Raw genomic sequence first — 27,809 nt, 5'->3', positions numbered from 1 at the left:
TAGGAGCCTCTTTTTTGTGGGGGTGCAGGTACAGTTTATTCTTTATAACAGAGAAATGCAAAGAGCAGAGGGTTTGTAATTCCTTTGTTTCTTGCCGCCCTTAGTGTTTTCCTCCAACATTTGATTTTCATTTGCTCCCCACCCCCTTTTTTAAATAGAATGCAAACTTCCTTCCTGAAGTGTCTGAGGGGCACCTGCCCTCACCTCCCTGCCTCCGAGAGGCAGACTGAGAAGCCAACAGACTGTTTTTTCTTCTTTAATAAGGTAACTAGTTCTAAATATGGTGGCCTGGAGGTCCCATAGAAAAAGCAAAGTGGTGTTAACAGTATGTTTAACAGCATATTTACAGGGAGTAACATGCGGACAAAAGCTACAATACTGAGAATCAGACGAGGCAAGTCAAACAAAGGGCTGGGGGTGGGGGCAGAGGATCCCATGGGAAAAGAAACCCCAGGAAACATTAAACTGGTAAATCAATGGCCAGTTAAGGCTTAAAAGGTGTATAAAAATATCACAGTTAATATTCAAAATGGAACTCCAGCTACAGAATATATAGATGAGTTTCTGTCTAGTTTTCTTTTTTTTCCTGGGGGCATGTGCGGGCCTTCTCTGGGCTCTGTACATGGTTCCTATATACAAGGACAAGCATGGCTTTCAGATTGGGGTGTGTCTGTGGGGCCTGGGGGTAGGGTCTGCTCCTGGGACCCACCTCCCCGAGGATCCCTTCCCTGCTGAGAGGCCTAGGGCCTGGGCTGGGGATAACCCCTCCCTGGGCACTGCCCACATGTGGAGGAAACTCTGGAGGGAGGTCCCAGCCCCAGGCCCACTCCCTCTCCATTCCCCTGCCCACAGTCTGGGATGGTGGGAGAGGTAGCCAAAGGGTTTCCTGGCCAGCACTGAGGTAGACTGGGATGGTCTTCAGGGCAGCAGCAGAGGGCTAGCTCTTACCTACCCCGTCCCCAACCCATTTCTCTGGGCCAGCCCACCACCCAGCCCACCACTGCACCCTTCGGTCCTGTGGATCTCCTGCCCCTCTCATTTCTGCCTCCTGAAGCTGCTGCACCCCTCTGCTCAGTGATGCCACAGAGCACAGCTCAAGAGGTGCGAGCCTGGTGCTCAGGGGCAAAGGGTTCACTCCGGCTGCTTCCTGCCCCTCCCACCTGGGGTCCCCTTAGCAGTCCAGAAACCCAGGCCTGAGCCTTTCCTCAAGACCAGAGGCCATGGCAAGAGAAGGTCCCACACTGCCCTCTGGTTCTCAGCGTCCATCTGTCCGATTCTTTAAATTTCTCGGTCTTAGCAGCACCAACTTCCTGGCCAATAAATATCTTTTCTGTTATTTCCAAAACAAACTTAAAAAACAAACAAACAAACAAAAAAAGAAAAACAGTGAAGCAAGTGAAGGGTGGGGAACAAAAAGAAAACTCAACAGAGAGGTTCTAAGTGCTCTGAGATCGTCTTTGGATGCCACCAAAACAGTCCAGAATCTTGCAGCTGGCCTGGCCGCCCCCGGACTGGACCAGGCAGGGCTTCTGCGGACCAAGCTTTCTGGAAGGTTGGGAAGGTCGTGAGAGAGCTTGGTGGTTCCTGGAGGGCCCCCAGAGGGAGTCGGGGCCTGGTGCTGCCTGGGTCTGTGTCTGCCAGTGGGCCGGGTGGGGCGGCACCTCCAGTGGGCTCAGATGAGAGAGATTCGCACCGGGATGCCAGGAGACTCAATCCTCTGGGGTGAGTGATGGCTCACCAGGTGCTCCACCACCATGTGTTTGGACATGTGCTTCATCAGGTAGGTCTCCGAGGTTTGGCCTGCCCACACGTGCTGCAGCAGTAGGCCTTGGCATGCTTGATGGCGTGGGCCGAGAGGTGGATCTGCAGGGAGGCGGAGTCCGAGTAGGCCCAGTAGCAGTTGGGACACATGTAGGGCTTGTCCTTGTTGTGCTGGTGCTGGTGAGACTGCAGGTTGGAGAGCTGAGTGAAAGCCTTCTCACAGCCAGGGTGTGGGCACTTGCAGGGTCTGTCACCTGTGTGGATTCTGGTGTGCTGCTGGAGGTGGGAGAGCTGCCGGAAGGACTTATCACAGTAGGAGCAGTGGTAGAGCTTGACACCCAGGTGGATACGCAGGTGCTGGGCCAGGTAGGAGGCACTGGCAAAGGACTTAGAGCAGTGCGGGCACTTGTGGGGCTTGGCCTCTGTGTGCGACTTGGAGTGATCTGCATCTCCGACTTGGTGAAAAAGGTCGGCGGGCATACCTTACGTCTTGCCCTCCTTGGCAGTCTTGCCCGAGGCCAGGATGGGGTAGGGGACTACTAAGACAGGCGGACCCCCCGGGTTCTCTGCCTTGATCTTTTTGTGGCCGCATTCGGACTTGGGGGGGCCAAGCAGGTCATGGCCCTGGGTTGTCTTGATGGAGTCCAGGAGACAGGGGCTGGTGATCCCTGAGATGAGGGTGGGGGATGAGGCGATGAGGCAGCTCTGGCTGGTGGTGGTGGGTGTGGACGGGGTGCTGGTACCTGTGCCAGAGCCTGCGCTCAACTCAGAAGTGCTCACAGCCGGGGTCCGGGTGGACAGCCCCAGACCTGTGACAGTGCTGGTGGCCAGCCGTGCGTGCAACGCAACGTCGGACTTATTCTCCATCTGCTCCTCGGCGATCCCCCTCTGGACACTGGCCAGCACAGTGGACTTGAAGAAGTACCTCCAGTTGTGATGGAGCATCCGGAAAAGGAGTTCAAACAACTCGGCCTTTACATCAGGAGAGGGATGCTCGGCGATAATGGGATACACCTGCTCCATGCCCAGGGCAATGATGCTGGGGAGAAAGGGCTTGAACACCTGGCCTGGCTCCTGGACCACCACTTGCAGGATCTTCAGGAACTTCTCCACCACCCGACATCTGGTGCTGCCCTTGTGCAGGATGCTCTCAGCTAACTGCTCTCTGGTAAACATGTTGAGGAAAGTCTGTATGATTTGCTCAGTGAAAGGCACACCCATCTATACTCTAAGGCCTCAAAACAGAGTGAGGAAGAAGCTCAGCATCTCATCAGTCACATCTGACTGATAGATAAAAGCTGGAAAGAGGGCCAGGGAGACCTGAACGGATTCCTGCAGCGACTGTGATGGATTTCTGGATGAACAAGAATTAGAAGCCCTATTTACTAAAGAGTTGGAGAAAGTATGTGACCCTAAAACTGAAGAGGATGATATGGTAGAAATGGAAGAAGAAAGGCTTACAATGAGGGAACATGCAATGAATGAGGTTGATACCAACAAAGACCGTTTGGTGACTCTGGAGGAGTTTTTGAAAGCCACAGAAAAAAAAGAATTCTTGGGGCCAGATAGCTGGGAGACATTAGATCAGCAACAGTTCTTCACAGAGGAAGAACTAAAAGAATACAAAAATATTATTGCTTTACAAGAAAATGAGCTTCAGAAACAAAAGGAAGAGCTACGGCATCAGCACGATCAACTGGAGGCTCAGAAGCTGGAATATCATCAGGTCATACAGCAGACTGAACAAAAAAAATTACAACAAGGAATTCCTCCATCAGGGCCAGCTGGAGAATTGAAGTTTGAGCCACACATTTAAAGTCTGAAGTCCGCCAGAACTTGGAAGAAAGCTGTTAACTCAACATCTATTTTATCTTTTTAGCTCCCTTTCTTTTTCTCTGCTCAATAAATATTTTAAAAGCAAAAAAAAAAAAAAGGGATTTTTTTTTTTGTTTTTTATTAAGCCCACCTTTATTTCAAGGTTCTGTTCAGAAAGTAATTTGAGGTCTCGATGTTCTGAGGCACAGCTTTCTTCAAGAGCAAAGCAGAAGTCCTTAGCAAAATTCAGGTTCCACTTACAGTCCCATCCCTTGACTCAACCTTTAGAACAATAGGTTTTTCTGTTTGAAGAAGTCCTCCTAAGCATAATTTCAGGGGGATCTGTATTTCTTTACAAGGTTTGAAGGACAAGTTCTGAAGGACTCTGATTAGAGCAAGTACCATGTTCATGAGAGCAAACCTCATGCCAATGCAGTTTCTGGGTCCAGTTCTAAAGGATGTGTATATGTGCTATCTGTGTTGTCCTTGTTATTCTTACTGAACCTTTCAGGGAGGAACTTCTCAGTCTCTGTCCAGTACTTTGGGTCATAGTGAAGAGCATAGCTTGGATTCATCACCACTACCCCTTTGGGAATCAACATCCCATTGATTTCAACATCTTTTTTGCAGATCCTCTCAAGTCTCATAGCAAGTGGGAATAATCTGAGTGTTTCATTCACCACCATGTCAAGATACTCCATCTGTAGCACAGTATCATAGGTGGCTGGTGCCTTGTTGGGTAAAACTGCATCAATTTCCTCCTGCGGTTTCTGCTGGACATCAGGGTGAGTGGCCAGTTCATACATAACGAAGAAAAGACTACTGCTGGTGGTTTCATAGCCAGTAAAAATGAAGATAATTGATTGGGCCATGAGCTCCAGATCAGACAGAGCTTTGTGGGACTCAGTTTCTTTCGAATTCTGGGAGTCAATCATCAGCTGAAGGAAATCCACTCGGTGCTTATGTGTATCTTTGAGACGACTTTCTTTTATCCTTTTTATAGATTTTCTTAAAAAACTTGTAGAATCTCTTGGAAACACAGAAATATTTAATGCTTCAAGAATTGGGGTAAGGAATGGAAAGATTGTTATTGAGAGAAAGAATGGATCTGAAACATCAAATCTTAAAAGCTTCTTGGTGCTTTCCACAAAGGGGTCTTGTGGATTGTTGAGAGAGTTGTTGTTCACTCCAAATGACGTGTCAGTGATCACATCCATGCTGTAGGCCCCAAAGATGTCTTTCATGTTGATTCCTTGCCTTTCTCTGCTTCCCGCCTCAGGTTTTTCACCAACACCTCTCCATACTGGGCAAAGATAGGGACTCCTTGAGTTTTCCACTGGTGAAGATTGGAGACAGCAATGATCATATTTTCTTCCATTTATCATCCGTAGCTATAGAGATGGCACTTTTCATAAATCCCACTGGACCGAAAGACCTCCGGTTAGCGAAGACAGAATAACATTCTTTCACTAGCACTGTTTTGATTATGTTGGGATCTGCGATAGCCAGCACAGGCTGTCGACCATCATAAATCCCCCACACTTCTCCATACTTTTTATAACATTCCATGTCAAACTTCCAAAAGTCCTGTCGGTAGGATAAAACAGTTCCCAAAAAGGGCAGAGGTGTGGGTCCCAGAATTCCAAGCTTCTTAAAAAGCCCATGTGAATTAGTTCCATATCTCTCTTCTGGGAAGCTTGTCCTGTCTTCCAGCGGCCAACTTAATTGCTGGTGGTATGGGAGGCAGCATTGCTGGGGGCGCAGTCACCTGGAGCCCTAATGTGTGGTGGTTAAGAGCCATTCGGGGCTGGGCGCAGTGGCTCACGCCCGTAATCCCAGCACTTTGGGAGGCCGAGGCGGATGGATCACGAGGTCAACAGATCGAGACCATCCTGTCAACATGGTGAAACCCCGTCTCTACTAAAAATACAAAATTAGCTGGGCATGGTAGAGCATGCCTGTAATCCCAGCTACTTGGGAGGCTGAGGCAGGAGAATTGCCTGAACTCAGGAGGCAGAGGTTGTGGTGAGCCGAGGTCGCGCCATTGCACTCCAGCCTGGGCAACAAGAACGAAACTCCGTCTCAAAAAAAAAAAAAAAAAAAAAAGAGCCAGTCAGAGACCTGGCATGGAATCTTGCTTCTTGCAAACGAGCAGTGTGGAGAGATAGATAATGAACAAACAAAGTGAAACACATGGTGTATCAGAGAATGAGGTGCTGGAAGAGCTATGCTGAAGAGTGAAGCAGGGAAGGGGCAGGGCTGGGAGGAAAAGCCTTGTGTGAAGGTGACCTGGGTGCAGGGACTTGAAGGGGATGATGGAGGACACTAGGGAGGTCCCGGCGAGGAGCGGCCTGGCTGAACAGCCGCCTGTGCAGAGGGCCTGCGGAGGAGCTCGAGAGAATCAGGGCTGGGGGTGCTGGAGTGGAGGGACTGAGGAGAAGCAGGAAGAGGGCAACAGAGAGGAGCTGGGGACAGATCCTGGAGGTTCTAGGGGCACAATAAACACTGTGGCAAAAAAAAAAAGACGTGGGCCAGTTCGCGCCACGCCACGGAGGGAGGCTGAGCGGGCTGGGCGGTGGGCACACGGCATGTTGCCCTAGTTGCCACAGCGGTGGAGCACGGGCCTGGAAGAGGTGCCCGAGGGACCAGGCCCCACCGTGGGCAGGGACCAGGGTGAGGCCTGGAGCTCAGGAGCAGACGCCCCCAGGGAGCTGGAGACACCCCCACGGGACAGCCCACAGCCCCCATCCCACAGACATTCCTGGACCCGGAGAGAGCAGCTGCTGCTGCCCGGCGATCCGCCACATCCGGCCGCTGAGCAGCCCCTCGGAGCCCCAGTTCCCCTTCCCCCCAGATGGCCTGGGAGGAGGCCCCCTCGAAGATGACTCCTCCAGCACCCTGGGACCCCAAGTACGAAGCCAAAGCAGGGCCTCGGCTGGTGTGGGGGGTCAACTGTAGCTCAGGAGCCTCCTTCTCAGGCCAGACGCTATGTCACCCCTTGTTCTGGCTGCTGTATGAGGCAGCCTCAGGTAGGGGTCCCCGGCCTGTGGCCCCTGCCACAGGGCATGAGAATGGGCAGCAGGTGCACCCAGATGCAGGGTTCCTGGTGATGTGCCATGAAGACCTCTTCTTCTCAGACCCTCTACTGCCCCTGGGACAGAGTGTCCCCTTATACCTTTTCGAGGCCCCCCAGCAGGTGATGAGCTCCCTGAAATGGCTGCCACCACCTCCCATAATGTCCCCCTGGGTCTTCCCCAGCCTGTAACCCTCCCCAGGCCACTCCACCGCCTGGCTCAGTGGGCTGGAGCTGATAGCTCTCACTGGCCTGCTGCAGATGAGCCAGGGGGAATCCCAGGCCCAGCTTCTCCTCCGCTGCTGGCACCCTAGACCCTGCCTCTGACCCAACCAGCCCCTGTGGTGGCTCCAGCAGTTCTCACAGTGCTGACCCCTCTCTCCCACAGACCCCAGACACCCATTGTTCATAACCTTCTTGGAGCAGGTGGGCTGGTTGTGTTGACAATGAAAGTGTTAGTTTGCAAAAAAAAAAAAAAATGAAATATCACATGTCCTCACTCATAGGTGGGTGTTGAACAATGAGAACACATGGACACAGGGAGGGGAGCACTACACACTGGGGTCTGTTCGGGGGAATAGGGAGGGACAGCAGGGGGTGGGGAGTTGGGGAGAGATAGCATGGGGAGAAATGCCAGATATAGGTGAAGGGGAGGAAGGCAGCACATCACACTGCCACATGTGTACCTATGCAACTATCTTGCATGTTCTTCACATACCCCATATATATAATTGCATTTTAGGTTTGGGGGTACATGTGAAGAACATATTTTATATATATATATATATATACACACATATATATATAAAAATCTGTGATCAGATTTTTTTTTCCCACTGGAGACAGGTTTTATTGATACCGATGGGGGTAGGAAAGGCCCCCAGAAGCAAGGGGTGCAGCGTTCATGCCAAAGGCTTGAGACAGTTAGCGTGACTCACCCCATTTTGGCTGCTGGACTTATCTGCTCTCCCCCTGCAGTGTTCGCGCCAAAGGCCTGAGACAGCTAGCATGACTCGCCCCATTTTGGCTGCTGGACCTATCTGCTCTGCCCCCACTCTCGAGGGCTGTCGAGTTGAGGCAAGGGTCTCCGGCTGAACCACTGAGGCAAAAACAAGATATAGAGCAAGGGCCTGCGGTTTATGAGGGCATTGTGCTGACTGCTTTCATATCCCCTTTAATCTCTGTGTAAGCAACAGACTTGCTGCAGTTGAGATGCCTGAGAGGGGCAGAGATCCCCTGCCCATATTTTCTCAGGAGCTGAGCCTTTGCTCTACCTCCTGATGGAAAACATAATTAACAAGCCACCATGAGGACACCATTGTTTGATTGCACTGTGTACTCTTAAAAAACATATATTAACCTTTAAACTGCTTTGTAAGCTATTACCACAAGCTCCTTCAAACTGCTTTGTGAGCTGTTATCACAAGCCCCTGATAACTATTTTTATGTGGTTTCTGTTCCCTTTTCTGTTTACCCCCTTTTCTGCTGAGCTAAAGTAAATGTAACAAGAAAAAAGGTATAAAAGCTGTAACCCACAAAAATAAAGCTGCTGCTTGACTTAGAGTCACGCAGACCTCCAGACTCCGCTTTTCTTTCTTCTTTCACTTCCGCACACTCTCTCCCTCAGGTTGAACGAGACATCTACGTTGGCGGTCTCGGGGACTCCCGCAGGTCGGCAGCCCCCCAGCAGACGTGCCGGACCCCAACAATGGGGGCTGAGTCAGTCAGCGAATGCATAAGGCCTGGGCACAGAGGAACAGGTTAGGGCACATTCACCTCAGGATTCTGTGGCTCCCTCCTTGGAGAAGGCAGAGAGCATCTTGGGGGTACAATTCCAAGAGCAGCGAGGGCAGAGGTTAGAGATGGCTGAGAGCCCCTAACCTGAAGAGGCTCCACAATAGGCAGCAACAACTGTGTGGAGTCCTCCTTCTCACAACTTAAAACTCCTTATGAGCTGGCTTATTTAGCATACTGGGTGTCACGACATAGGATGGACATTTACATATGTCCATATGTTGTTTTTTTTCCCCAAGTGGCTTCTAGTTTATTCACAGAACTGTGTGTGCCTTACCACAATCGATTTTAAAAGGTTTTTATTATCCTAAAATGAAACCCTGCAGCTGCCAATCTGCCTGCTGAGTCCATGGCTGTGCCTGCTCTGGACATCTGATGTAAATGGAAGCATAGAATATGTGGCCTCTGAGTCAGGCTTCGTTACTTAGCACAGCATTTTTGTAGCAGGTCTCAGGACTCCATTCCTTGTTAGGGCTGAATTAGCTCATGTCACCTTGAAGCTGGTGGGAAATCACTGGGCCTCTGGCTGCTGCACCAGGGGAGGGGGACTCCCGGCCTCAGGGCAGGCTAAGCTGGGGCTCTAGGCATCAGGGTGCCCAGCAGGTATTGGGCTCCCACTGCAGTGGGTGAAGCTGGCTTCACTCACCCTGCCTTTGGGGCTGCTTCTCCCCAGATCATGCCCTGATGGCTGGGGCCCAGCACGTGGTGACCTTCAACGGCCAGATGTGGGACCTCAGCGCCCAGTGTGGCAGCGTCCTGCTGGCCCAAGACTTTGCTCACAACACATTCTCCCTGATGCTGGACTTCCTTCTTATCACAACTAAGTGCTTGGCTTCCTAAGCCAAGTATGCTAATATGAAATCACATGTAAGTGATGTGATACTGCTCATTCTAACTCGTTTATCACCTCATTCAAAAGTCTCCAGGTGTTCAGAAGGGTAGTGAAAATTCAGAAAGGGCAAGCAGTGACCCTGATAATGGATGCCACCAATATGCCAGCTGTCAAAGCCATCATATATCAGTATATGGAAGAGATTTACAATAGAATCCCTGACTCAGACCCATCTTCCAGTAAAACGAGGCAGATCATCTCCACCATCCGGACGCAGAATCTTCTCAACTCTCAGCTAATCTCCTAAAGCCACTACTCCCCCAGCTACCTGTCCTTTGTCATGCTCTTGGCTGCCCTGAGCTGGCAGTACCTGATCACACTCTCCCAGGTCACGGAAGACTATGTTCAGACTGGAGAACACTGATCTCAAATGTGTCAGGAAGCTGAAGTTCACCATGACATGGATTTACTTTTTTTCTTCGAGAATGGATGTTGGTTTCTTTTTTTTTCCCTCCTACTTTAATCCCTAAAAGAACACTGTGTGGCTGGGACCTTTAGGAAACTGAAATGCAGTAGAGAATATAAACAGGAAAGGAAAAGGAAAGGGTGGTTCACCGCAGCAACCTGTGCTTGGGGGAGGTGATGACTGTGCTGCTTGTGGCTCAGGTCAGAGCATTCTGTGCCACGCTTTAGTTGAAATGGCTGCATATGGGACCATCATGAGGTCTTATTTAGTGTGATCCTGGCTAGAATGATAATTAAAAGTAATTTGAAGCAACCTTTGAATGTTAATCATAGTAGAAAATGAATTTACTTTCTGTTCAGTTCCTATTTTTATCATTTTGTTTTCCTTAATTGGATTGAATGGAGTTGATAGAAATATTTGTGGTTTAGGTAATACTTTCATGTTTCCTAAGGAGGCCAACTGCCTTTTGCATTATGAAGCCTGGGAATAAAATTCTGGGTGTTCTAGTATGATTTTTTTCATTCAAAGGGAGTTTAGCTTTCAGAGAGAAACAGCAGGATTGCCTTTGACCCCACTTTACAAGATTGGCCTCCAGCAAAGATAGATATTTTTGAGATTTTTATAACAAAAAATGTAATTGCTAATAAATAAATAAATAAATAAATAAATAAATAAAACCACACCATTTTTGTTTTGTTTTGTTTTGTTTTTGTCTTGTAGACATGAATTTATTAGAGGGGACCAGGACTGGAGTGGGTAAAGCTGCAGCTGGGAGGAAGGGGCAGGGGTGGGAACATGGCTGATGGTGTGTGGGTCAGTGGGCCAGCAGGTGTGACATTCTTCACTCTACAGAACTTCAGTGCCCAGGGCATGGCAGAAGCTTTGGGAAAAGGCGGAGGCAGTAGGTGTCAGGTTCCAGTTGCATCTGGGAGGGGGTAAGATGAGGAGAAAGTCCCAGCCCCAGGCGTTTTTGAATGCTGAGAGAGAATTTTGGAAGGGAAGGCAATGACACTCCGAGGTCAGAGAAGAGCACTTGAATGACACAGGCTTAAGTGGGTGGCAGCTGCGGTGCTGGGGCAAGCCACGGGGGAACAGTGGAGTGGCAAGAGGCCAGGGCCCCGGGGAAGGCGGAAAGGGACCTGTGGACAGACCCTCTGAACCCTGCCATGGTAGGGGCACCGGTCCCGAGTCCAAGCCCAGTGGAATGGCTCCTTTGCCATGACCTCCTCACAACACTGGCGGCTCACGACAGCTCGGAAATCCATCCGTGCCCACAGCTTATCCCTCTGCTGCAGGAACTTCCCCACTCATAAACGCCAATCTCTTCCCAGGGCCCATGGAAAAATCTCACATTTGGGCCCCTCCAGGTCCTCCTCCATGTCATTTGCAAGGTACAGGGCCAAGAACAGGCTGCTGTGGGTGCACTCGCTGAGCTTCAGGTGGGCGCGCTGGAAGTAGACCAGCACCATGGCCAGGAGATACTTACGTGAAATCTGGAAGCAGGGGTCTTTGGAGAGGAATTCCTGGACAAAACTGTCCTCCAGAAGGTTGAGGAAGGCCTGGAGCTCTTCGTGCTGGCGAAATGGAGGAACCCATTTCCTCCACCTTGCCGGCTGCAGCCCCCCAGCTCTACCTGGGTGGTAACTACAGGGGAAGTGGTGGGGTCTTGGGAATCCCTTCTCTGGAACATTAATCTAGGGTGCTTGGGGCACTAGGACCATTATGTCCCACACAGCCTTGTCATGTATATGACATGCCTAACATACTAATAATATAATAATAGCATGATGCTATTATGACCATACTTCTTGGTCATAAGCTTTTATGACATTAAACTCCTATGAGTGTTCTACTGGGCGTGGTGGCTCATGCCTGTAATCCCAGCACTTTGGGAGGCCGAGGAGGGTGGATCACGAGGTCGAGAGATCAAGACCATCCTGGCCAACATGGTGAAACCCCGTCTCTACTAAAGATACGAAAAGTTCGCTGGGCATGGTGGCATGTGCCTGTAATCCCAGATACTCAGGAGGCTGAGATGGGAGGATTGCTTGAGCCCAGGAGTTCTGGGCTGTAGTATGCTATGCCGATCGGGTGTCCTCACTAAGTTCGGCATCAATATGGTGACCTCCCGGGAGCAGGGGACCACCAGGTTGCCTGAGGAGGGGTGAATCGGCCCAGGTTGGAAATGGAGCAGGTCAAAACTCCCGTGCTGATCAGTAATGGGATTGTGCCTGTGAATAGCCACTGCACTCCAGCCTGGGCAACATAGTGAGACCCATCTCTTAAAAAAATTTTTTAAAAAATAAATAAATAAATAGATTTTTTTTTAAACAAGCTTTTTTGCGGGAGGCGGCGAGCACAGAGAGAACACCATGAAGGCCTCGGGCACACTTCGAGAGTACAAGGTGGTGGGTCACTGCCTGCCCACCCCCAAATGCCACACACTGCCCCTCTACCGCATGAGAATCTTTGCGCCTAATCACATCATCACCAAGTCCCACTTCTGGTACTTCGTGTCTCAGTTAAAGAAGATGAAGAAGTTTTCGGAGGAGATTGTCTATTTACTGTGGGCAGGTGTTCAAGAAGTCCCCCCTGCGGGTGAAGAACTTTGTTTTTTTTTGGATGTGGGCAAATCTTTTTTTAATTGCAAAAGACTTCATTTATAGCACATTCAATAATGAACCCACAGGAGAATTGCTGACTTTGGAACATATGAATATATAAAAATCCCTTGCAGTTCAGGTAGTCAAGAAAATAAGCCCATACAAGGAAAGCAACCCTCATTTTTCTGAAAACGTTTATATTTTAAAAGGTCACTAGATATACTTGGAAGTTCGAAGCAGTAGAATGTACCTTGGAGGGAAAGGAGGAGGAAAACCCTTTTCCATGTTGTCAGACAAATGTATATCAAATCTATCCCAATTCTGCTTGGTAAAGTCAGCTGGATGACCTCCTTGAACCAGGATAGGGCAGAACACCTAGTGAAAGCGGGCCCTGGGTAGGGATGTGAATCCAGGAGAGGAGCAGCAGATCCCATGCAGCGCCAAACACACCCCTCCCACCCTCTAACACAGACGAGGCACATCGCCCATGTCCCTGGACCCGGATGCATAAGACAGTCATCAGATGGTTACTGCTCCCACGGCCCAGCGCTTTCTAATGGTCTTGATTTAGGCCATGGAGAAAAAATCCATTACCACTAAGTGCATGCTTAATATACATACTACTGGGTGTATGTATATTGTATGGACACTAAAAAACCAGTATGTCATACTCTGCTAAGCCAAATCAAGAATGTTCTCTGGAACATTAATCACAGGAGAGATTCAGGCAGGAACATTTTTATTTCAGAAAAGAATTTCTTGCCAGTCAGAAACAACTAGAAGCCATTAAACAACTGCAAGAAAATGCTGTCAACCAGGAAGGCATCCTGAGAAAGAGGCTCCAAGAAGCCAGCCAATGGCTGGAGGATGCAGAGGAGCAGGTTAAGGATCAAGATCGAGAAGCCCACTCTGCCAGTGAAAAAGCTATGTCTTTATGGCATAAATTAGAGGAAGCAATTTGGGAACAATGGAACCTTCAAACTATAAACTGAGTTATCGAACACTTGCCAGGCACTTCAGCAGAAGACAAGGAAACTGAAAACAACAGTTGAGTCACTTCGAAAGAGGTTAATTGAAGGCGAACACCATGGCTTGTTGTTTCAGAGCGTTTTAGATGAGGAATTCCCTCACTATGATTCCCTCTCCTGCAAAAATGCAATTCAACAGCCTCTTCAAGAAAAATTGAAGCAGTGTTGCCACAAACCGTATGGTGGTCAAGAAGCAAGAATACATCAGACACCCCTGACCTTGAAACATACATGCTGGTACACACCTCTGCTGGATGCCTTATCTCTGGATAGTTTTACAGTAGTTCCAACCCTGGAATCAACACCCTTCTCAGGTGTAGCCAACTGAATCCATGCTTTGTGTGAAAGGCTCACATATGGAGAAGTAAAGGACGGTGCTTTGGGTGTAACAAGACATCACAAGTGCCCAGGCCCCACAGGTGGCCCCAACCAAGGAACAAATCTCTCAGGCTGCATCAGGATGAATGATGAGCCAAGCATGGAAGAGAATGACGTTGAACGCGTGTGTTCTGAGAGCCTGCTGCAGTCCAGGGAACATTCCTCACTACCGTTACCCAGACCCACTTCATTGACAGACAGTACTATAACTTCAAGTGATTCTGGATTAGAAATTCTGAATATGGCTACTTGTGACCTTGAGAGTAAGAAAGAGGAGGATACAAGATCAGCTTCTCCGATGATACAGGCCCAAGGTACAAGTCCAGCTCATGATATTACTGCATTCCAAGACTCTACACAGAATTTCTCAGATTATCTTTGGGATTTAAGTGTGACTGGTTTACCTTGGAGAAGAGAGTGAAGCTTAAAGAGATGTCCTGTGACTTGGCAGAAGAAAATTTAAAGAAAGAAATCACTAACTGTTTAAAACGATTAGAGGCAGAAGAGGAATCATGCAGAAAACTGGGCAATAGGAAATAATATCAATTTTAAGCTTCAAAGAAGAGAATCAAGGCTACTTCCATTTATGATTAACGGAGGAAAGAAAATAGTAACTGATTCAGTCTTCTGATGATGGGCAAGCCTGCTGTAGGGTACTGAGAGCAGAATGGGGGTGCACAGGAGTGTAACAACTGCTATTCTTCCACATGGTGCAGTTACCATACATTTAGAGATGAGCTGGAAGATCCGTGGGCTTAATTTTGGATGAAGGATATTAAAATTGAGAAACCATGGGAAAAAAAAAAAGTACTCTGCATACAGGCATGGAGTCACTCCTGTAAAAAGGGCCCATTGGTGAGGCTATGAGTGTTTTCCGCATATGATAAACATTTGAAAGTTTATCATTCTTGATAATCATCAAGAATGTGAAGTGTATATATGCCTTATATGGAAATCTGCATTCCAGAGTTCCATCTCTGGAACATTAATCTAGGGTGCTTAGCACCATAGAAATGCTAAGGAATCTCTCACAGAAATCCTGGGGCTTCAGTTCAAGCTGTTTGCCTATGAGGTGTTATATAACATTGCTTTCATGTATGCCAAGAAGGAGGAATGGAAAAAAGCTGAGGAACAGTTAGCATTGGCCACTAGCATGAAGTCTGAGCCCAGACATTCCAAAATCGACAAGGCTATGGAGTGTGTCTGGAAGCAGAAGCTGTATGAGCCCGTGGTGATCCCTGTGGGCAGACTGTTTCGACCAAATGGCTCAGCTGGCCAAGAAGGATTACCTAGGCAAGGCAACTGTCGTGGCGTCTGTGGTGGATCAAGACAGTTTCTCTGGGTTTGCCCCTCTGCAACCACAGGCAGCTGAGCCTCCACCCAGACCGAAAACTCCAGAGATCTTCAGGGCTCTGGGCCTTTTTTTTTTTCAGGGAGGAGACCATTTTTATTGCTTGTCTGGGTGGATGCCCTGGTTAGATGGGGCAGGAAGGGTGGGGAGCCTGTCCGGGACAATAAAGCTGCCCTCATCAGATGTGAGCCATGTCACCGAGGAAGGGAGTCTTCATGTAGCCGGTGCAGAGCTGGTCCATCCAGAGTGGGGCCTCAGGCTGCAGGTGTGTGTGGCGCGGGTAGAGGGTGAAGTCCACACGGTAGTTGAGAAGGCAGCTGAGGGGGGCCATGTAGAGGTCAGAGAAGCGCACGAGGCGCCTTGAGAAGTAGGTGGGTTGTGGAAGGTTCGGAAGATGCTGCCAAACTGCGCATTGAACAGGGCCTTGGTGATGCACCTCAGCTTCTGCCACTCTTTCATCCAGGCAGCCAGCACCTGCCTTGACTCCGAGTCCTGATAGGTCTGCATGCACTCCAGCAGCCCTGGAGCGCCTGCTGCCACGTCAGCAAGAGCATGTACTGCTCTGTGTTGATGCGGATCTCGTGCTCCAGCTTGGGGATGATGGCGCCCATGCGCAAGCCATGCCACAGCATGAGATCCGCCAGGTCACTATAGAGGTGGTCCCCGAAGTAGAGCATGTGGGGGCCACGCCATTCCGGCAAGCGTAGGAAGTCAAACAGGTTTCCCTGCTGATAGATCTTGCCCTTTTCCAGGTGGGTGATCCGGTCCCACTGAAGCGAGCCCTTCTCGTCGAGTTTTCTGAAAGGCTTGCGCCGGTCAGTGAAGAAGCTGGGCTTGTCCGCCTGGACGATGACCACATCAAAGAGCTGGCACCAATCAGGACCCGCCATGTGCCGCATCCCCTTGTCTACAAAGCTGAAAGGACTGTTGGTGATGAGGAACAGCTGTTTCCCATGGGCCACCAGGCGGCTCAGGGCCTGTGTGGTCCTACTAGGAGAAATAGACTTGGAAAAGGAGAGTGACACACCCCTCCAGCAAGTATCCATTGAAGAAATTCTAGAAGAGCAAAGGGTGGAACAGCAGACCAAATTGGAGGCAGAGAAGCTGAAAGTGCAGGCCCTGAAGGACCGAGGTCTTTCCATTCCTTGAGCAGATACTCTGGAGGAGTACTAAGTCTTGCCCAGAGGCTGTTGCTCTTGAAGAGTAGGGGCTGTCACTGAGTGAAAGTGACATCCTGGTCACCTCACAGTTGATCAGAGACTGTAGAATTTTGAAAAATCACTCTTATTTTTCATTCTTTTACACATGCAACATGAAGAAATCATGTAGGTGGGGTTTTTAAAAAATAACAAAATTGTTGTTTCAAGAAACAGTGGCATAGACTCCTTCACATGTCACTGTGGCACCAGCAACTACTTTATATTGTTCTTTGTATCCCGAATTAGAGTTTACAGGGACATTCTTCATTTACTTGTAAATAAAATATGAATCTCAAAAATAAAAATAAAAAACTCCATGTGATCAGCCACCCCCAGAGGCTCCTGGTCCAATGAGTGATGCCTGCAAGGCCATCGCATCCCCGGTGCAGGGGGCTGTGGCCTCTGTCACTTTTGATGACTTCCATAAGAACTCGGCCTGCATCATTCGCACTGCTGTCTTTGGCTTTGAGACCTCGGAAGCCAAGGGCCCCAATGGCATGGCCCTGCCCAGGCCCCGGGATCGGGATGTAGTCAGTAGAGCCCGCGGACCAGAGAACCTGGGATGCCCTGCAAAGCAGCGTCCAGCTGGCCATTGAGATCACCACCAACTCCCAGGAAGCAGCAGCCAGCACGAGGCTGAGACTGGAGCGGGAAGCCCGCGGCTGGCTTGAGCGGCAGAAGATCCTGGACCAGTCAGAAGCTGAGAAACCGCGTAAGGAACTCCAGGAGCTGGAGGCTCTGAGCATGGCCGTGGACAGCACCAGGAACGACAAGGCGGAGGCCAAGTCCAGTGCAGAGGCAACCCGGATTGAGGGAGAAGGGTCAGTGCTGCAGGCCAAGCTGAAAGCAGAGGCCTTGGCCATCGAGTCAGAGGCTGAGCTCCAGCGGGTGCAGAAGGTCCGAGAGCTGGAACTGGTTTATGCCCGGGCCCAGCTGGAGCTGGAGGTGAGCAAGGCTCAGCAGCTGGCTGAGGTGGAGGTGAAGAAGTTCAAGCAGATGACAGAGGTCCTGGGCCCCAGCACCATCAGGAACCTTGCAGTGGCTGGGCCTGAGATGCAGGTCAAACTGCTCCAGTCCCTGGACCTGAAATCAATTCTCATCACCAAGGGTTCCACTCCCATCAACTTCTTCAACACGGCCTTTGGGCTGCTGGGGATGGGGCCCGAGGGTCAGCCCCTGGGCGGAAGGGTGGTCAGTGGGCCCAGCCCTGGGAAGGGCATATCCCTTCAGTCTGCTCAGACCCCCAAAGCTCCTGCGGACAACCACGTGGTGCCTGTACTGCACCCCTGACCAATAAAATGGACATTTTTGAGCATTTTCAAACAAGTTACATATATAGCCTATATGTAATTTTTTGGGGGGGCGAAAGAAGGGGTTTATTATTAATATTATTACTGCCCAGATCCGGGTGATGATTTGTCTAAACCCAGCTAGTCTAACAAGGAAAGGTTCTGCCTTTATATAGGCTTACAGTGTAGCCTTAGAAATCACGAGTAAAAGGGTTTTGGATTTACAGCTTTATGAATTACATGTGAAAGATTTCAGGTTTACAGTTTCAGAAATCACATGCGAAAGGTTTCAGGTTTACAGTTTTAGGAATCACATGTGAAAGGGTTTTGGATTTACGGTTTTAGGAATCACATGTGAAAGGGTTTCGGGTTTACAGTTTTAGGAATCACATGTAAAAAGGTTCTGGTCTCTGGATGGAGCAGTGGGGATCTTGTTTAAGTGAAAAGTGTCTTCCGGAGAGTTTCCCCAATACCAAGCCTGCCATCTACAGGAAGGTGATTCAGGAGGCGCCAATTGGCCAGCCTTTTTTTCTATTGAAATGCAGTGTGCAAGTCAAGGAGGCAGGTGATCCCGGATGCTTGGGTCTCCTTCCTGACCTCTACGCTTGCCCATATCATCAATCCAGTAACCCAAGTAGAGACAGATCATCAGAACCTGGGACAAGGGCTTTGGAGACAAAATGCTGAATGTGGATGGGGAAAATATGCAGATGTTGAGGTTGAAGAGGGAGGCAGCTGCGAACCCTGCATGGGGTGCTGAATGATGAAGCTGGTTCCTAGCCATGAAATTCATTGTTTTCAGCTGTCTTCTATTGGATCACAGCCAAAACTACAACATCCAGAAATCCTTGGCTAGTTCTGCTCCCTTGTATTGGTTCTCATTATTGGGCCTGGGTGCTACACCCAGGCACCCCACAAGACCACATCCTTGATCCTTGACATGCCTCGAGCCCCCAATCTTGATGAGTTCCCCATGAAATACTCACTGAGCCCTGGTATTGGCTACATGACCCACAACACTGAGGACCATAAAGTGGCCAGCATGGATTCCATCGGGAACGTGATGGTGTCCTCACCTGTCAAGGTCCAAGGGAAAGAATACCCCCTGGGCAGAGTCCTCATTGGCAGCAGCTCTTACCCCAGCGTGGAGGGCTGGGCCATGAATAAGACCCTCTGTGACTTCCTCTATGCCCAGCAGGTCCAAGCACTGGTGGACTCTACTCAGATTGGCTAATGACCGGCCACGTGGATGAGTTCATGTGTTTCATACCCACAGATGAGAAGAGTGAGGGCAAAAAGGGCTTCCAGCTGCTCCTGGCCAGCCCCGGCACCTGCTACAAACTCTTCCAAGAGAAACAGAAGGAAGGCTATGGTGATGCTTTTCTGTTTGATGGAGTTAGAGCAGATCAGCTCCTGTCTAACAGAACGGAAGCCAAAACAATTGACCAGCTTCTGGCTGATGAAAGCCTGAGGAAGCAGAATGAATACGTGGAGAAGTGCACTCACCTGAACCATGACATCCTGAAGACAGCTGGGCCTGGTGGAACAGGACATCATCAAGATTCCCCAGCTGTTCTGCTTGGAGAAGCTGACTAATGTCCCCTCTCAACAGCAGCCTAAGAGGCTCTTTGTGAGGCCATACTTCCCTAACCTGCTGTGGATGATTGTGATGGGCAAGAACCTGGGGATCCCCAAGCCTTTCGGAGCCCAAATCAAGGGCACCTGCTGCCTGGAAGAAAAGATGCGCTGCTTGCTGGAGCCTCCGGGCTTCGACTGCTACCTGGCAGATGTGGGAGACATCTTGTGCCTGCGCCACCATCCACCGGGTATCCTTTGCCTTCAAATGGTGGAATATGGTACCTTAGACCCAGGCCCTGGAGTTGCCAGCTCTGCCCCAGCATGGATGGCCCATGTCACCATGCAGCAGCAAGACTCCTTGCCAAGTAGAGGAGGCTGGAGAGTCGAGGCAACACAACCCTTTCTTCCCCACCTACCCTGACCCTTGGACCCCATAGGATGGCAAATGCTGCCAGCTTGAACCCCTGTGGGGAAAAGATGGAAAAGTTTTCAGCCAAGAGGCATTTACTAAATAGCCAATAAAGCACTGGCTGTCGTGAATGCAAAAAAAGAAAAAATAATAATTTTTTAATTTTTTTTATTGTTTCCACATCTGCCCTTTATCGGTCTCTTCTAGCAGGGTGGCTCCAGGCCCTTCACGCCTCTCAGACACCACCCATGAAGGTGTAGGAAGGTACCATCATTCTGTGAAGGCCCAGAGCTTACCCAAGTCTTGAAGCCCTAGTTCAATCACAAGAGGGTTGGGAGAGGAAAAGGAAATGGGCAGAGGGGAAAGGCAAGGCTCTTCAGTGAAGGGGAGTGATATCAACGGAATGCTGAGGTCCAACAGAGTCTGAGGGTATGCTGAATACTAAGGCTCCTCGGGACTGGATGGGGTTGGAGAACTGTGTGCTGAGCAGCTCACATCTATATGGCAACTTTAAGGAGGCGCTTGATGTCAGGCTCAATGTTGATGGTTGGGAAGGTGCCGCAATAGCCTCGGAAGGGCTCTCCCTCCGCCCTATGAGGAACTTCTCAAAGTTCCAGGCCACATCTGAGTGGCACATGGGGCTCCAAATGATGAACTTGGGATGGGTCATGAGGGAAAAGGGGTCATCATAAGGGTAGGGGAGCTTGTCCTTCAGATAGGCTAAGACAGGATACTCGTTCTGCCCATTCACCTCACATTTTTGGACAAGGGTGAAGGTGGGCTCGTATCCACCCCAGGGCGGACATACTTGAGACTGTTCAGGATCTCCTCATTCTGACAGTTCTCCTAATGTCCAAATTGGTTGCAAGGGAAGCCAAGGTTAAAAAAGCCAAGGGAAAAAAGGTTTTTTTGTTTTTGTTTTTGTTTTCAGGGGGAGCCGGCGTTTAATTCTCAGGGCTTCGGGCAGAGCAGGGCCGCAGTCCTGGGGGGCCCCCAGCCGTCGCAGGGTCGAGTGCTGGCGGCTCTGCCAGTCCTCAGTCCCCCTTCCGCGGCAGCCTGGTGCCCGCAGACCCCGGGTAGGGCAGGCCCAGGGGCGGGTAAAAGGCCTCAGGGAGCGCGGGGCCTGGGCCCAGCCTCTGCAGATGCCGGTACACCAGGCCCAGCTCCGCCGGGCCGTAGCGGATGGCACCGGGTGTGCACAGACCCCGCACCACGGGCGGCAGGAAGCCCGCATGCAGGAAGGCGGGCGGGGGGTCCCCGGGAGGTGCCAGGCCCCACGGCCCCACTGGGTCCTGCTTCAGGGCCCCTGCCCGATTGACAGAGGTGAACTCGGGCCGCGGTGGGGCCGGGTAGCCGGAGGGATCCTCGTCGCCACTGTCCTCTGAGCCTTTGGTTTCCCTCGGGACGGGCTCCACTTTGATGCGTATGCCCTGCGTCTGGGGGGCCTCCTTCTCCAGCGAGGCAGTCTCCTTCCCTTCCGTTGGAGGCTCCGGCTCTGTGGGCTCTGGCCCCGGGCTGGATGCGTCCTCGCAGGTCATGCTGGCTGGAAGCTGGAAAGCATCCAAAGGAGTTTGGCCACCCTCAGCTTGGCTGAGCACGTCGCTGACCCAAAGCACGTGGTGCGTGTTCGGAGTAAAAGTGGTAACTTTGCCGGGCTTCACAGCCCAGAATTAAGAGTCAGATAGGACAGGCTGCCCGAGGCCCGGGAGCAGACCTTGAACGCTCAGCCACGTTCCCGAAGCCAATTCTCCCCAGCGGCGGCTGCTCCCTAACCGCGGAGCTGTGTGGAGCGCGCCGCATGGTTCGCGCAAGCGGACGTCGGAGCCGCAGCTTCGGGTCGGGTCACTCTCCCGCCCTGCGGACGCCGGCAGTAGCTGAACTGAGACTTTGAACGCTGAAGTTGGCCCCGGGAGCCTCGGTCCGGACCGCGGCCTTCCTGAGTTATTTCTTCCAGGGCAATTTGCCACGCTCTGGAAAGTCTTGGGTTTCGATAATCTGTTTAGAAATTACCCCTCCTCACAATCCCGTATCCTTCCACTTCCCACTTCCTTCTCCCTCCGTCCCTCCACCCCCCACACCGCTCGAACCTGGGGGTCTTCAGTCAGCTACACACCACGCTAAAAAAAAAAAAAAAAAAAAAAAAAGGCCGGGCGCGGTGGCTCACGAGTTCAAGAGAAGGAGACCATCCTGGTCAACATGGTGAAACCCGTCTCTACTAAAAACACAAAAATTAGCTGGGCATGGTGGCGCGTGCCTGTAGTCCCAGCTACTCAGGAGGCTGAGGCAGAATTGCCTGAACCAGGAGGCGTAGGTTGCGGTGAGCCGAGATCGCGCCATTGCACTCCAGCCTGGGTAACGAGAGCGAAACTCAGTCTCAAAAAAAAAAAAAAAAAAATTTTTTCCCAATGCATTGTAACCCTTTATTACTTCATATAATCCTTTTATACTCTTGAGAGTGTTGGAATTTTAAGAAGAAAGTGGTTGACTGGATCAAGGTCACACACACAAATCAAATAGGAAAATCATAACCCTAATTCTCCAGCATTCCAGTCATGGTAGTAATTTATAACAAATATGGTTTACGTAGAACATGATTAAACGAGTTGCCTAGGTGCTGTATTTGACGCTACACGGGTGGAGAAAATTCGGAAAACATGTGCTGTAAATTAGAATTAGCTATTATTGAACCTAGCTGAGAAAGCGGCCGCACACCAATTTCTCTGCCTTCTTTTGCAGACCAAGTTTCAGACAGAAAGATCAACTTGGGTTTTCTTTCCTTTGCGGTCGTCAGCAACTGCTGGGTTTCTGTGCTCGTGCCACTTAATGGAAGCCCAACTATCTCCAGTGTACAATTTGGGCGCATCAAGCTCTCCAGAAGTTTTACAATTCCTTCATCACTGAAGCTATTTCGAAGCACATTGAGTCTTTTTAGTGTTGTGTTGGTGGTAAAAACAGAGGCAACAGCATCACAGCAGACAGTGGTTAACATGCACTCTTCTAGCCCAATATTCACCAACTCAAAGCATCACATATCAGCTGTATCCCCTGTATCTCCTGTGTGGTTGCTCCCAAGCTCCAGGCTCTTCAGGTTTCCATTAGCAACAATAACTAAGGCAATATGTTCACAGATCTCGGTGGTAAGGAAACAGCCAAACAGCTGTAGCTCCTCTAAATGACAGGAAAATACCAAGGGAAATATCAAAATTAATGCTCCATAATTTTTTAAGTAATTCACACTCGGGTCTACTTCTTTGAGATTTGGGCTGAGCAGAAGAGCTTTTCCAAGGAAGCTGCAGCAACTTGCAGTGAGACAGCAGAAGACTAACACCAGCTCCTGTCAGTGATTGGGTTCCGAATCGTCCTCCTGAAAGTGGCTGGCTTTCATCTGCTCATGACGCTCCGGCTGTGGTCCAGCTGAGGTGAGAGGTCTTGAAGCTGTGGGGGTTAGGGGCGCGTCTCTGGGTGCATCCTAAGCTCTGAGAGCAAACCTCCCTGCAGGGTCTTGCTTTTAAAAAGTCCAAAGCCTGAGCCCACCAAACTCTTCTAGTTTTTCCTGTTACAAGCTTCTCTTGTTCAGTAACAACGGCCTGAAACCCTATAAAATACATTCATTTCAGCTGCCTCTGTTGAACCTCTCCCCTAAGAGGTAGGAAACGAGGAAACTGAGGCCACACAGCTAATGAATGGAAGCAGAGAGACATCATTTATAACCCAGGCCTTATGTTGTATTTTCTCACCCTGTGACTGAAAGGAGCCCCCAAGTCCTCTCCTCATGTCCTCTCTCCCCACTATGCTATGGCTCTCTTAACTCACTAGTGAGAAGACGTTACACTCATATTATACCCTAATCCTGGCTACAGTCTCCACACCCTCCTCCCCCAGGACCCCCAGTCATCTTGCTGACAACTGCATCCTTTTCTGTCACCATCAAAAAGGTTGGGCGCGAGGGCTCACACCTGTAATCCCAGCACTTTGGGAGGCAGAGGCGGGAGGAACACAGGAGTTGGAGACCAGCTTGGGCAATATAGGGAGACCCCGCCTCTACAAAAAGTAAATTAGCCGGGTGGGGTGGTGCACAAAAAAAAAAAAAAAAAAGGAAAAAAAAAATCCTCAGGGCCAGGATGGCAGCGGTGGTGGCGGCGGCAGCGGCGGCGGCGGCGGCGGCGGCGGCTTCAGGAAGCGGGACTCCCCGAAAGGAAGACGGACCCGCTAGGGAAGCAGCGGCCTCGCAGTCCCCAGCCCCAACTAGTGTGCCTGGGGCACATCTCTCGAGGCTGCCTCTGGCGTGAGTAAACGCCTTGGTGAAGGCGGACCACGACGTGTCGCTAGCAGGACAGGAAGCCATCTTCATTCTGGCACCAGCAGCGGAGCTATTTGTGGAGACCACTGCAAAAGATGCCTACTGCTGCGCTCAGCAGGGAGAAAGGAAACCCCTTCAGAGGAGAGGCTTGGATAATGCAATAGAAGCTGTGGATGAATTTGCTTTTTTGGAAGGTACTTTGGATTGATTGCTGAGTGGGGCAGATTTGTGAGCCTTCATCTGCAGCCTTCAGTTCACCCCTCTCTACAGGACTCAGCTTTGAAGAACGGAGTCTTTGCACTTAAAGACACTCTTGTTGTTCTGCCGTCACCTATGCTGGGATAAGCAGAGATCTCATCAATTAGCTTTTCTCTGCAAGGTCTTCCACTACTTCTGTCTTCCATGTCAAGCCTGGATGCAGCTGCTGGTGCTTGGAGCAGAGATGAAGAAGTGTTCTGCATACGTGGCTTACTGAATGATGAGGACCAAAAATAAAGGTTTTTGATCAGCTTTAAAGAAAAAAAATTCTTTTTTTTTTTTGGACTTTCCCCCAAGGAATGCTTTATTGACAAATTACCCATTATTACAACTTTAAGGAAAAGATACATTAGTTACACCTGTGCAGCCTGCCGTCTCACCACACCCCATAGGCCGATTTTAACCCTGGACAAAGGGCACCGAGTGCTGGGGTTCCCCAGCCCCTGCGTCTTTATTGTGTGTGGAGTGCCATCCCCAAGGGTGTCTGAACTGTCTGGGGACACGACTGTCAGAGGACACAGGCTCTACACAAGCAGAGCACCTTGAGCTGAGCAGCCCTTCCCCCCCAAGAGTGGCAGAGCCGCGAACACGGCAGGCAAGCCCTCAGCGCGGGTGTACTCTGATTTAACTGATTGTCTCATTCTGTTCACACATTTCAAGTTTAAATGCAAGCATAAAATGCTTATCAACAAATCTAGAGAGCACTTGCATTATTTTATATTTCTGTGATCACAGTAAGGAGCATTAAAAAAAAAAGAGTATCTTCTTTTACACAAGGCCTGTTCCCTCTTTACATCTTCAGACTTAAATTCCGTAGAAGGTAACAGCTTTATATTAAGATCGAAGCTTAGTGGTCACACACACACACAAAAACACTGAAATACAATTAGGAAATTAATGATATTGTATCTCAAAGAATACCGGAACTATACATTCATTAATAATTTGGCAATGACAGATTCCATGCTGTTCAACTTTCATCTTTTATACTCACATGTAAGAAAAAAAATTCATGATTTACCCCAAGTAAAGGTTATTGTTACATATCATTTTGTGATATGAACTCTAATAACAGAACTTAATAAAACTTCCCATACCAACAGCAAGGAGTAAATTGCTAGAATAAAGGAATCATTTTTCCCATCAGGCCTGAGTTTGTTTGGTTCTCTTTACTACTTTATCAAGGACAGAAAGATAAGAATCTTTCAGTTACTTTTCTATGCTGACTGAGTAGTACACAAGCACCTCCAGTGACAAATCACGTCACTGGCCCAGGTAACTCTCCAAAACCGACAGGCCCTAGACCTGCTAATGGCAGAAAAAGGAGGTACCTGTCTGTTTCTTCAGGAACAGTGCTGCTACTATATCAATGAAACAGGCCTTGTAGAAGAAAACGTCAACGCTCTCTATCACCTCCAAGAAGACCTCCGAAAAAAACAGAATGCACCAGTCTCGCCTCTCAACTGGTGGCAATCCCCCTTGCTTACCTAGCTGACCCCTATTACCACCCCCATCTATTAATGTTAGCCCCTTTTTTCCTCAGGTTTTTACAGGCCCACATAAGGGAAATTTCCAGGGTGGCCGTAAACCTGGCTTAGGTATCCACCGCAGGGCAGCTGGTGGGGAGGCCTGCTGGTAAAGGTCGATGCGCTGGGTGCGGAACACTCCACTGTAAGTGGAAGGTGTGGCCTTGAGACGGGAATCGAGGCCACAGAAGGACCTTCAGTTGTGGGAGTACATGATGACCCAGGTCCCCCAAGGTTGCTGCTCAGTTTTCGATAATCCTGGAACAGCTTTAGTTCCACTGGATGCAGCTCTGCTCACCCCAAGCTAGCAGGGAGCCAGGAGACTTACCTAGTTTGCCACTTCCTTGCCCATTGCTCTGATAGGGTTTTCCCTCCTTTTTCATTTATTGTACAAATATAGCAGTAAAAGAAAAGAAAAATTTCAGTACTGTGTCAGTTGTCTTTCTTATTTTGTGTTCCTCCTTTCCGGTGCTTTTCTGTGTAAATAAATATTCTGATGTACTTGTAAGTAATCACTCAGAGCATAATGTAATTTTGTCTTTGGTGCCTTAAAATTTTGCAGCCAGGCAAGAGAGGTTTATAGGGAAGGTAGGAACAAGTGACTATTTGGTGTAAGGATGGGAAGAAGATCAGAGATAAGTAAGGGCAATGATTGAATCCATCCCGTGTCATTGCCGCTAGTCCTCAAGCCACCTTCCTGCCATCATGAGTATAGTGGTGTATTATGGAAGGCAGCATGCCTGGTTTTCCAGTTTCAAAATACTTTGTTTAGCAGTGAGGCTTAACTCACAGTAAACGAAGGGGTCTGTGAGTAGGAGAACCCTTCAGACTGGTTATATTATGAGCTGCAGAACTCACATTGGAAAAAATATAATTTTTTTACAATATTTTCAACTTAAACACTATTCACACTGAACACGTAAGGCAGCTTAACCTACCCAAATATGAAGTTTAAGAAGCCAAAACTGTTCTAGCTTTGTTAAAAGAAACATTGTGCTGCAGACTCTTGTGATGGTTAACAAAGCAAGGAAAAGCACCACTCAAATCATAATGTTACAGTATCTTTGTTCAGCTGGATGATGGGTTGGTATTGGTCATATGTAGACTCCACACAGGCATAGCTACGGTGCAGTGAATCCCTTATGAGTTACAATTCTCAAACTGTATACTTCCTCAGCTGTAACATTAGAACTCAATATTTCTAACACAATAAAGTATCAGAAAAACCTGGACTGGCCCTCATCTGCTAACTACCTTGTAGCCTCAGTAATACGATATACCTGTCTATAACAAATTATCTCAAATTAACTAACAGACCTTCAGAAAATGGAGATTCTTTTTGATGGGGACATAATCAAATTTAAGTCTGAACTGAGAAATATGCTTAACAGTTGGAACTGTTGACTTAACAGTTCCTAGGCATGGGGACTCCTGCCCCCGCCTCCACAACTGTTGAGTTGGTCAAGCCCAGGAAGGAGGTCCATGCTGCCAAATCGCTGGCCATCATTATGGTGCTCTTTGCCCTCTGCTGGCTGCCTCTGAACATCATCAACTGCTTCACCCTCTTCTGCTCCGACTGCAACCACGCCTCTCTCTGGCTCATGCACCTGGCTATCGTCTTCCCCCACACCAATTCGGTTGTGAATCCCTTCATCTATGCCTACTGTATCTGAGAGTTCCGCCAGATCATTCGCAGCCACGTCCTAGGGCAGCAAGAACCCTTCAAGGCAGCAGCTGGCACCAGTGCCCAGGCCCTAGCAGATCATGGCAGTGATGGAGAGCAGGTCAGCCTCTGTCTCAACGGCCACCCCCCAGGAGTGTGGGCCAACAGCAGTGCTCCCCACCCAGAGCGAAGGCCCAATGGCTACGCCCTGGGGCTGGTGAGTGCAGGGAATGCCTGAGAGTCCCAGGGAGACACGGGCCTCCCAGACGTGGAGCTCCTTAACCATGAGCTCAAGGGAATGTGCCCAGAGTCCCCTGGCACAGAGGATCCCCTGGCCCAGGATGGAGCAGGAGTGTCCTGATGATCCATGGAATTTGCCCCTTCCTAAGGGAAGGAAATCTTTATCTTTCTGGAGAAAGATAGGCTAGAACTAGAGCAGTGCAATGGGAAGGATAGCCTGGATTCTGGGCAATTTTGGAAGAGAAT

The 27,809-nt window shown here is 49.6% G+C and overlaps 8 pseudogenes across 6 annotated transcripts in view; 3 read left to right on the top strand and 5 right to left on the bottom strand.

Moving 5' to 3' along the window:
* Nucleotides 1–21: 21 nt before the first annotated feature.
* Nucleotides 22–1,422, bottom strand: LOC100894751 (uncharacterized; annotated as a pseudogene).
* LOC144578979 (zinc finger protein 362 pseudogene) overlaps nt 242–27,809 on the bottom strand; it is a 156,882-nt pseudogene continuing 129,314 nt past the window's right edge. Inside the window, exon 4 of the transcript XR_013525676.1 lies at nt 242–24,347. The product of XR_013525676.1 is annotated as a zinc finger protein 362 pseudogene (transcript). The remainder of the gene's footprint in view (nt 24,348–27,809) is intronic.
* The window catches only part of LOC144578978 (cytochrome P450 3A21 pseudogene), a 153,425-nt pseudogene continuing 129,314 nt past the window's right edge, over nt 3,699–27,809 (bottom strand). The window contains exon 4 of the transcript XR_013525675.1: nt 3,699–24,347. The product of XR_013525675.1 is annotated as a cytochrome P450 3A21 pseudogene (transcript). The remainder of the gene's footprint in view (nt 24,348–27,809) is intronic.
* Nucleotides 3,699–27,809, bottom strand: part of LOC144578981 (speedy protein C pseudogene) — a 153,425-nt pseudogene continuing 129,314 nt past the window's right edge. Inside the window, exon 4 of the transcript XR_013525679.1 lies at nt 3,699–24,347. The product of XR_013525679.1 is annotated as a speedy protein C pseudogene (transcript). The remainder of the gene's footprint in view (nt 24,348–27,809) is intronic.
* On the top strand, nt 6,165–7,061 carry LOC100404212 (histone deacetylase complex subunit SAP25 pseudogene; annotated as a pseudogene).
* Nucleotides 15,170–27,809, bottom strand: part of LOC144578980 (5'-nucleotidase domain-containing protein 2 pseudogene) — a 141,954-nt pseudogene continuing 129,314 nt past the window's right edge. Inside the window, exon 4 of the transcript XR_013525678.1 lies at nt 15,170–24,347. The product of XR_013525678.1 is annotated as a 5'-nucleotidase domain-containing protein 2 pseudogene (transcript). The remainder of the gene's footprint in view (nt 24,348–27,809) is intronic.
* LOC144578982 (DNA polymerase epsilon subunit 4 pseudogene) lies at nt 23,698–27,776 on the top strand (annotated as a pseudogene). The gene has a single exon (XR_013525680.1). The product of XR_013525680.1 is annotated as a DNA polymerase epsilon subunit 4 pseudogene (transcript).
* Nucleotides 27,082–27,776, top strand: LOC100408206 (adenosine receptor A2a pseudogene; annotated as a pseudogene). The gene has a single exon (XR_013525265.1). The product of XR_013525265.1 is annotated as an adenosine receptor A2a pseudogene (transcript).

Source organism: Callithrix jacchus, chromosome 13 (genome assembly GCF_049354715.1).
Source record: "Callithrix jacchus isolate 240 chromosome 13, calJac240_pri, whole genome shotgun sequence".
NCBI classification, from domain to species: Eukaryota; Metazoa; Chordata; class Mammalia; order Primates; family Cebidae; genus Callithrix; species Callithrix jacchus.
Note: the sequence above shows the minus strand (reverse complement) of the source record. Positions and strands in the feature narration are given on the sequence as shown.